Raw genomic sequence first — 10,690 nt, forward strand, 5'->3', positions numbered from 1 at the left:
TTTTGGTTAAAAAAGGTACAGGAAAGCAGCCAAGCAACCCCCACCGTGGGCTGAGCAGATTTCCGAGGCTCACCCGGTTTCCTTTAGTTCCTCAGAAGATTCTGGGGCTGTCAGAGCCAACTCAGTTCCCTCAGTGCCTGCAGCAAAGTGTACAAGCCTCCTCCTTGCATGCTACCTACTCCGGGTGGTGGGGACGGAGGGGGCCATGGGAACAGGGTCAAACCAGTGTGCTTAGAACAGTCACCAAACTTGTTCAGCAGCGTCACCAACCAGCAACACCCCAGATGGCTCCTGAAGAAACCTGCTCAGCTTGACTAGGACCAGAGCCACCGTAAGGTCATCCCGGAAGTGGGGGTTGAAGAGCAGGTAGAGCAGATGGTTGAGACAGGCAGGCAGGGGCAGTACTATGAGCAGAACAGACTTGACAGCCTCAGGGATGACGGGAAAGAGGCCCAGCATGGAGGAGAAGTTGAGGAAGGTCACGGGACAGTAGAGGAGCCCCTCAGCGAAGATGAGCCAGGCCACATGCCTCACCATGGAACAGTCCCACACAGCCTCAAAGTTGCCCCTTGGCAGGTCACAGTAGAGTTTGATGTAGGCACCAGCCACTACCAGGAAGCAGAGGGAGTTCATCATCACCAGGGCCACTGCAAAGCCCAGGGCTGCTGGCCGGCCCTCGGTGAGGCATAGGGTAGGCAGAGCAGGGAGGCCCTGTATTCTCCCACTGAGGTGGGGGACAGGGCCGCCGCCAGCCCTGCCAGTGTCAGGCAGCCCAGGGCCCCTGCTTGAACGCTGCCCAGGGAGGGGTCCTTCCTGTTGGCCTGGACGCAGGTGATGGAGATGCTGCACTGCACCGCAGCCAGGGTGAGCAGCAGGACGGAGGCCTCGGACTCCAGGATGGCCAGGAAGCCCATGGCCTGGCAGCCCAGCCCCACCTCCCAGCGGGCTCCGTACTCCGCAAACTTTATTGGCCGAAGGTCAAGGTGTCCACCGAGGCTAGGAGGCCACAGGAAATGCCAGTCAAGGTGCTGTTCCCTGGAATTGCACCCACCACGAATTTGACGGGGGCCAGGGGGCCAGGCCCACCGGCAAACACAGTCAGCAGCACCAGCCCGTTACAGAGCACAGAGAGCAGCATGATGGCCCACACAGCCAGGCGGATGCCCCAGCTCTCAAAGAGGTGCTCACAGGGCTTGAAGGAGCCTGGAGTAGGGCTACCCTGGACACTAGGCTTTGGCTTTGCATCCTCCATCCCTAGCTGGAGCTCGTCCAGGTCCAGGTCATCTGAGAGGGGGGACAGGAAAGTAGCTTGGGGCCCTGGTCTTGGTGGTGAAAGAAGAGGTTTAGTTCTTTTGCCTGAAATTATCATGTTAGTGAGTGGTTGAGCTAGGATTTGTATACAATTGTTTCTGAGCTGGTGAGCCATCTACACTCATTATCCTGCTGTGTCCCCCACCATGTCACATGAAAAACAACACTGTTCTAGTCTTTTTCAATAAGGAAACTTTGGGAGTATCTCTTCCATAGCAAGCCTCTGGTGAGAAGAATGCTCTGGGTGGGGTGGGTGAAGCCCAGCACTGGCTGACTGCACACTCAGACTGTTAATATGAGAAACTGATAGACACAAAGGCTGTGATCATCTAATTCTAGGCTTTTGGCTGAGAACCCCATTAATAATTCTACAGAGTGCCCACAGTGGACAGCATGGGTTCCCCCTTCTACATAGATCAAACCTTGTAACTCCAACATGGACATTATAACTATACCATTGCAGGCATCCTGTGAGTGAAGCTGATCAGGCCAAATGCATAATTTCTAACACTGTCAATGAATAGTGTAGGTGAATAACGGAAAAGTTACATGCACAATCAACATTCTGTCACACGTACCCAATTGTTTTTGAATTTACAGCTCTATGGGAATCACTGACTTGGAATAAGGACTGTGGGAAGTCAGCATGCTCTAAGGTCACCCACATCCTCTTAGCTTGTGCCTTTTTCTGCCCATGTGAGTCAAAGTTGAACTCTTAATTAATATCTCGGTCCTACTGAGGTGGAAGTAAGTCTATTTGTTTAGATTATTAGCAGTGAGGACTAAAGCATCGGAAAATTAAATGTTGGAACTAAATAAGAATATCAGTACCTATGTTTGAAAGTTGATAACATTAAGCCTGTCAGAAAAATAAATTTACCGTGAAGGGCTACACATTATTTGCCATACGATCCTAAATTCCTTTGAATCAGGATGAACACCATTAAGAAGTGTCATTATTTGCACATTCAAATCTTTGATGCCACACTGATCTGTTTAATCAAAACTTCATCACAGTTTGTCTGAGCATGCTGCCTGCCTTTGAAGGGCCAGCTGCAAACCTGAACCCATCTAACAGCACGTGGCTTTAAAAGACAATGCACTGTTTTGCTCCCTGTATAATGAGCTTAAAATTACTTTGTACTTTTGAAAAAAAAAACCCTTAATTTAAAATATCTTTGCTTTCAGGGCTCTATTTCAAATCTACGCAAGTCTGCTGAACAGGGAGCTCTGTGTCCTTCTGTTTGTTCATTTCTCTAGAAACCTGTTCAAAAGTATGACTTTTCTTGGTACATAGATGTAGCAATCTTGAGACCTGAAATTCTTATTTTTTATATCATGTTCAGCAGAGTGGCAATAGGGTGGCCTAAGTAAGATTCTTGATAAGCAAAGACAGGTCATCAATAGTAACAAACCTTGATTAGTTATTCTGAGGGCTCACAACAGAGAACCCTCTCTTGTCACTACCTGTGGAATAGGACTTTTTATAGACACTTGAGATTGCCTCTTTGAGGTTTGAAATGTGGAAACATATCAGAAGTTTTCTACAAATAGCTCTTAACAGAGGAGTAATGTATTCAAAAACCAAATAAACTAGAGTTGCGATAGGCAAAAGGCTTACAGTATTTTTCACCTTGTCTGACTCTTGAATATAAACTATTAAATGTAACTTCTCTATCCCTTCCTATGTAAGCTGATACAGAAATTCAGTGGGGTTAATCAACCATAACAAATGTTTCCCAAAACACTAATCACGGTTCTGTTCCTTTCTGTGCTATTTCTTCCATCATCTCACCATCCCCAGTGGAAGCTCCTCAACTTTCCAGTTTCTCCCAGAGTGCAGTTTAGAGGTTACCTACAAAGAAGCCACGTGGACTGGTTGTTAAAAATTCCTGGGCTCAAGTAAACTGATTAAATTAACATATCTGAGGCCGGGGCTTCAGATCTGCACATTTACTGACATCCAAGCAAATGCCACACTAAAAACTGGTAAAATTCTGCCTAGTGCCAAAACAAAATTTAGAAATCAAGCTCCTCTGAATTCTGTCTCTCTGTCTCGTGCGTGCACGCGTGCGCACACACACACACACGCACACACACACACACACACACACACACACACACACACACAGTCTTTACATGCTCTTCCAAATGTCCTTGCTACTGAGATTTTACGTATATAAATGTTACCATTTATAAGCTTTTATATATTTGTAATGATTCAGACATAGTTTTTACCTTGACATATACTTGGATATTAACGGGTAGGGATTAACAGAAAAACTGAAAAATCATAGTAGGTGACCTCTGTAGGTATTTATTTGAATTACATTTCATCCTGGGTGGTGCTATGGATCTGTTTCTAACATTAAAAAAAATTAAGATCATTTGAAAATCTGATAGCATACTTGAGCAATGTCCTAATTTCTTAATTAATAAAATGAACAATTTTTATCAATGCAACCTTGTTTGCATATGGGAAAAATTGTGATATTAGAGAAAAGTAAAGAGAACTCACCATTTCTTTATGTCTGCATTTTCTCACATTAATTCCATTTATCTGCAGTGAAAGAAAAGCAAAGCTTAACATGGCATATTGTGAATTGGCCTTATGTTTTGCTTGCACATAGAGAAAAATGATAAATTACATACCTGTAGAATCACGTCTCCAATAAAAAGCAGTCCTGAAAGTTCCGCTATAATGACAAGGACAACTGATTATGTATGGGCTACTTTATTCACACAGGTAAAAGTTTTTTTAACTAAATAAAGTCAAAACTGGTCCAGAAAATTAAATGCTTTATACAAATCACATCTTAAAAGAACAAGTAATGGAACAAAAACAATCACATGATTCAGCATTGATATTAACATACATGCTGAGACGTTTCTATTTAAATTCTATGGTTTCAGATCTAACAGTTGCCAAAAATCAGTCACTCTTCTGGATGAATGGATAAATTTTCCCATGTACATATGACTTTAAGGTGTCTGTGAAGAGGTTGAGAACTAGACCTTCAATCCAAAACCTATGGAAGCAGCTACAAGAACTTTTTAAAACATTATTTGTCTTACTGACTTCAGTCAGTGCAACAGTTGTTTGCATCTGCAGTTATTCCCTAGTGAAATTTCATGAGATAGGCTGAGTTAAGTTGCATATAAAAACTGAAAAAAATATATATTTGCAGTTGCCTATATTTGACATGACTTGTTATCATTACATTTGTCTACATGTTGTTTTAATGAAACAATTGGAAAGTTATGCAGTTCCTAGTTCACTCACAGTCACATGCTCTTTATTTTTCCTTGTTGCTTTCCTGTGAGAAAAGCCTCCCCCTGGAGTAATAAAGGGCACAGATTAAGGAATCAGACTCGGCCACTTACTGCCTGGTCTAGGGGACCCTGGAGCTAGTCGGCCATATGCTAATGTATCATTCTTAAAGTTCATCTTATTTTTCAATAATCATGATTTACAAAGGAATGGCTTCTATATAATTCTCTTAACACTTTACCTCTTTGCTCCTTGGAGATTTTTGAAATGACAACTGGAATGTTATGTTCTGCTCCCCCCTAAAAAGAGAAAATCATATACTGTGCTTTATATCATATAAAAAAAAAACACTACAGCTAGATATTAGTTAGGAAATAATACAGGTTATGAATAGTATGTTAATGGATAGCAGACAGAATTTAAATGAACTTATGAAATTCCTCTACTAAGTAGATAACACTCTGAAGAAATTTTTCCATCTGGTTAGAATTTCACTATGACATCCAATAACTAATAGCAATTGATTTTGAAAGTTTTCATTTTTCAAATGAAGCTCGGTCATGCCTTAAATAGGCATTCCCTTCAACACGCAGCAGTGTTGCCCATTGCAGAAATTCTCGTTTAAGGTTCCAAACACCAGATAATCAAGTATTCCATTAAATGGATTAACCAGATAATCCATTTTCTGGCTAAGTTGCTCTTTGCCAAGCACAGACCCCTTTGGATGCTAAGTGACTGGAGGAAACTTTGTCTGCACAAATTGACACAAAAATTGAGAGTGTGCATGTGCATGGTGGGGAAGTGATCATCTGCATTACCTTAATTAGTATTAGATTCCTCTCTGTGAAAAAGCACACACTAAACAATTAACAGAATTAAGTGATTTGGCAAAAATAATGTAGTAGTGGTTTGCTTAATTGACCAAATAAGATATATAAAAAAACAGAAAAACACGTAAGCCAAGCATATGCAGAAAAAAAGAAAATAAATCCCTGAAATAATGGCATAGAAAGTCTGTTTCAATATCACAGAGTTGGGAAGGTTGAAAGCAATAGTTGAAAAATCAAAAAAGTGCATTAAGAAATAAAATGTCATGTAGAGAATAAGTATAGCACTTTCATCACAGGAGAGTTACATCAAAGGTTGATGAAGACTTTTACCCTGAATTCACTAATAAAATAAAAGACAGAACTTTATTATGTCTAGTATGAAGGCACAATTCTTGTTTGGTAAATTTGATATAAGTAATATTTAGCCCTGATACTAAAAAATTGTTTGCTTGATCTACTTTGCTGGATACTCAAGGCCAAATGAAACACAATATAAAGTATTTAGTTCAGAATCTGGTACTTAAAGAGCAGTTAATGAATATTAGCAATTATTGTTTCTTAGAGCAGTTAATAAATATTAGCAATTATTGTTTCTTAATGATAAGATTTGAATGGTAGTTATAGTTATAATTTTGGCTACTGCAAAGTTAAAGTTTCCATATAGAAATTGTCTTTAATTGTAAACATTTTGTAAATGGACATGGGTAACTTACTGTTTATGTTAGAAATGCTGTGTCTGTTGGAAAATACCCCTTAAAACAATTTTCTAGTAATAACATTCAAAACTCCCTTTCTCTAAAAGGTGATCTTTAAAAAAATGATAAGAAGCATGATTTAATAACATGTAAATGTACAGTATTGTATTTTAAAAAGTACAGATGATAGAAGTCTTATAAAGTCAAGCTGGTAGGGGCTTTAAGTTGATTATCATAATATAAGGCATCTTTGATGGTAGCCAGAAAGTGCCCACAGACTGGTGGTGCAGCTCACAGAAAACTTAGTCAGGGCCTGAAGGCTGCGGGGAAGATCAGTGTGCACGGGAAGTCAAGCAAGCCTGGTGAATCTGAGAGCTTCACAGAGTTACAATGAAAAACCAATGGAGACCAACCATGAAAATTCCCTGGGAAGGCAAAAACAGCTTAGGCAAGCAAAACGGCTTAATTTCGCTTATTTTGCAAAGATAACTTGACCTGAGTGACTTCTTGTTTTTGTCTCTGGGAAACATAAGCAAAACTTGAACTGTTTCCCAAGGTTAATATGAGGTAACCCTTAACCAATCCCTATCACTTAAGGAAATTCAAATAGGATAAACAGTCTACTATATAAAGAATCTATTATGTAAGTGAAGAATCTACTGTATAAACTGCATTAGAACCATGTACCCCTCAGCCACATCCCATCTTTTGTTTTCAGTGCTACCAGTTTGCAAACTGTCTCTGGTGTGTGTATAAACTATTAAATTACTAGTTTGGTGTGCATTGGTTTTATTTCCATTACTTCTGAACCTTTGACAACGGGAAGCAGTTTCAGCTTAAGAACAGAGAAAAATATGTGATTACAAGTGCAAAGGTTAGTGATTCTTTATCAGTTTTTGGACAATGATTTTTTTTGGAAATTTAAAAATGTAAATAGAAAACCTTAACATTTTACTGAGGGGCAAACAAAAACAGAAACTAAATCACAGAAAAAACACAGAACTCTGTGACTCCTGAGGGATGTATTAATCAAGAAAAATAGAATAACTACAGCCAAGAAAAATCCGAAAGAATGGTCAATAAAAAAGATACAAATTGTTGCACATATGGGGATGTCTCTAAAAAACAACACAGGAGTAAAAACAGCTTGCAGGAAAGAACAAGGCTTCCTGGAAAACAAAGAGCAGGAGTGAGAACAGAGTGAAGAGCCCTAGCAGCGGCTCCTGTGTTTCTGGCCAGAAAGCTTGGCTGGCATTTCCCCTATTTTAAGTATGACTGTGATCAGACTAGGGGCTCGCAGATAAGAAGTCACTTAAGGACAGCAGATGGCTGGGCCTGGTGTACTGTGTGTATGCGTGCCTCCAAGTTTCATCTCTGAACCCTGCTGCATGCACCCTTTTGATTCTAATTAGATTTGCTACCCGAGGGGATAACATACACCACAAGAAAGGAGAGAACCAAACTGTGATCCCAGGATGGGCACATTCCCCTGGGGTAAAGAATTCATTTTCAGAAGCTGAAGACACACAGTTTGTCTAAACCAGAGGATGGGTTCAAGGAAGTCAGGTGTGTGTGTGTGTGTGACCGCCCCTCTTGGCAGGATATCTGCTTCACCACAGGCAGCACCAGAACACATCTGCCATGTGCTCAGAGGGCCTTGGTTCTATGGTGTGTGTGTGTGTGTGTGTGTGTGTGTGTGTGTGTGTGTGTGTGTGTGTGTGTGTGTGTGTTTCCTTATTTAGAATTAACAGGGATATTTAGGTAATATTGGTCTCTACCTCTTAATGGTAAAACACTCTTGCTATAAAAAGATGGGATTTTAAGAATCTAAAGGTGATTCTTATGTTAACTTTCCATGTAATTGATGCCAAAACTTTTTGGATGACTCACTGTGTTCCAAACTGATGGTCTAGCATCTTCAAACATGATCTAAAAAAATAACAATGATGCTTTCCAAAGGAGAGTCTTAGATCCTATAAGACTGTCCCAGTAATGCAAATGGAAAATGTTCTCAAGGTGAAAAAAAACAATTGTTAGAGGAGAAGTCAACAAAACTTTAAAAGAAAATGGATAAAAATTTATTTAAATCTTAAAATATCTTAAAAGAGTTAAATCTAATAAAATATTTCTCTCATTTTTATTTAATTTGTTTTCCTTTTATTTTTTGGAATTTTAGGAAAATTTGAAATGGGAATCATCTTCAGTGTATACTACATCATATCTACCATTTGGACTTTAAAGACGTCAAATCAAAGACCTAGAGTTGAACTGGAGAGGCATGTAATGCCTCAACGTCTAAGCCACCTACACATTTTTGTTCCAGAAGTTTCAACATGGTCACATTAGTAAGGTAGAGAAAATAAAAGGAGGTAAAAGCTCATTTTATTCACAACCCCTACAGGAGAATCAGCCAGAAGAGGGTGTATTGGAGTAGGAATGGTGTCCATGGACAGGGAACATAGAGGCTTAATGCTCCAGGGACACCATGCTGCCTACAGTCTGCAGCACTCGGGCATGTTAGTAAATAAAGCATTAAAACGGATGCTGTACAAGGAGCCTGTCAGTGATACTGCCTACAGACCTTTGTAGCACTGACCTCCCCATGGGAGACCTGAGGATTTTACTACCAGGTACCACAGGCACAGTGGCAGGAGGGTCTTGGGAGCCAATGCTTGTCAGCAGTGTGGAGCACGGCCAACTGGCCTCAACGTCTAAGAGCACAAGTTAGAGTATTTTAGTGTTTTCTGACCAAAAAGGACATTTTGTTACCCTTCAGTCAAGTTTTAAAAGATAAGCTTTTTGGAAGGAAACACTGAAATACAGCTCCATGTGTTCTGAGTACAGTGAAATTCAGGAGCATCTATAAGGAGCCTTAACTACGTGGATTAATGCCTTTTCAATTGTCTAATACACACTGTTCCTTCATTATCTCTACTTGAGGTAGTAAAGCTTTTCATTAATAATTCTAACTACAAAACATCCACTGTGTGCCAGCAGTGATTACTTAACTGAAGGTAAAATACATGTTTACATATTTATGTGAATAGTTATATTGTTGGCTGGAATTGTTCTGGCAATAATTAAACAAATAAATAAATAGACAAATGAGTAAATAGTATACATTAAAATATTAAATCTGCATTTAGGCTAGAATAATTTCTTAACTGTTATTTACATATGTATATAATTTTTTTGAACACCTAAATCTAAAGAAAATAATGCAAATAGATAAATACAGTTTGTAGTTTATCTGACTCACAAATGACAGGGTAAAAGGGAAAAACACACACACACACACAAATATATATATATATATATATATATATATATATATATATATATATAATAACTGCTATTTGAAATAAATAAATGAATAAATGATCACATTTTGAAATATATTAACAGAATAAAAGATAGTTTAAAAAGAGAAGCAAAGATCAGAGGTTAAGTACTGAGAAAACCAAATGGAAAAACCATAAAAGGAAAGTCTTAAGGATGAATAGGTAATATTCTAAATAAAAATACTGATGTTTGTACTTCTTTTTGTTTGGTTGGAGTAAAAATGATATATAATCTTATATTGGTTTCACATATATAAAATTGTGATTCAATAATTATATACATTACTACTAGCTTGCCATAAATGCAGTAACCCCATTACCATACCAAGATATTACAGTATTTTTGCATATATTCTCTACGTTGTACTTCTATTTCTACAACTAACATGAGATGTTTTCTTCTAAGAGTTTTATGGTTTCATTTCTTATATTTAGGTCTTCATCCATTTTGACTTTATTTTTGTGTAGTTTAAGGTAGCGATCATTCTCTTACATGTAGCTATCCAGTTTTTCCAAGAACATTTACTGAAGAGACTTTGTTTTCCCCATTGTATATTCATGACTTCTCCATCATATATTAGTTGACCACATATGCATAGGTTTATTTGTGGGCTTTCTATTAATTATGTTCAATTAACCTATGGGACTTTTCTTGTGCCAGTACCATCTATCTTAATCACTGTATCTTTGTAGTATGGCTTGAAATCAGGTTGCATGTTATCCCCAGCTCTGTTCTTTCTCAAGATGGCTTTGGCTATTTGGGGTCTTTTGTAGTTCCATATAAATTTTAGGATTATTTGCTCAAGTTCATTGAAAAATGTCATTGGTACTTTGATAAGGGTTTAATTGAATCTGTAAATTACTTTGGGTAGATTAGCCATTTGAAAATATTGTCTTCCCATACTTCAGCATAGGATAGATTTCCATTGATTTGTGCCTTTTTTTTTTCCATTAATATACTATATTTTCCAGAGTATAGGTCTTTCACCTCCTGGAATAGGTTTATTCCGAGGTATTTTATTATTTTTGAACCAACTGCAGATGGAATTGTTTTCCTGATTTCTTTTACTGCTAGTTCGTCATTTGTATACAGAAATGCAATAGATTTCTGTGTACTGATTTATTATCCTGCAACTTTGCTGAATTCATTTGTTAGTTCTAACAGTTTTTTGATGGAGTCTTCAGTGTTTTCTGTATATAGTACCATGTCATCTATAAATAGTGATAGCTTTAGTTCTTACC

The 10,690-nt window shown here is 38.5% G+C and overlaps 1 pseudogene; it reads right to left on the minus strand.

Moving 5' to 3' along the window:
- Positions 1 to 240: 240 nt before the first annotated feature.
- On the minus strand, positions 241 to 2,042 carry LOC140845643 (leucine-rich repeat-containing G-protein coupled receptor 6 pseudogene; annotated as a pseudogene).
- Positions 2,043 to 10,690: the final 8,648 nt, after the last annotated feature.

The sequence above is a fragment of the Manis javanica genome, chromosome 2 (assembly GCF_040802235.1).
Source record: "Manis javanica isolate MJ-LG chromosome 2, MJ_LKY, whole genome shotgun sequence".
Taxonomy (NCBI): domain Eukaryota; kingdom Metazoa; phylum Chordata; class Mammalia; order Pholidota; family Manidae; genus Manis; species Manis javanica.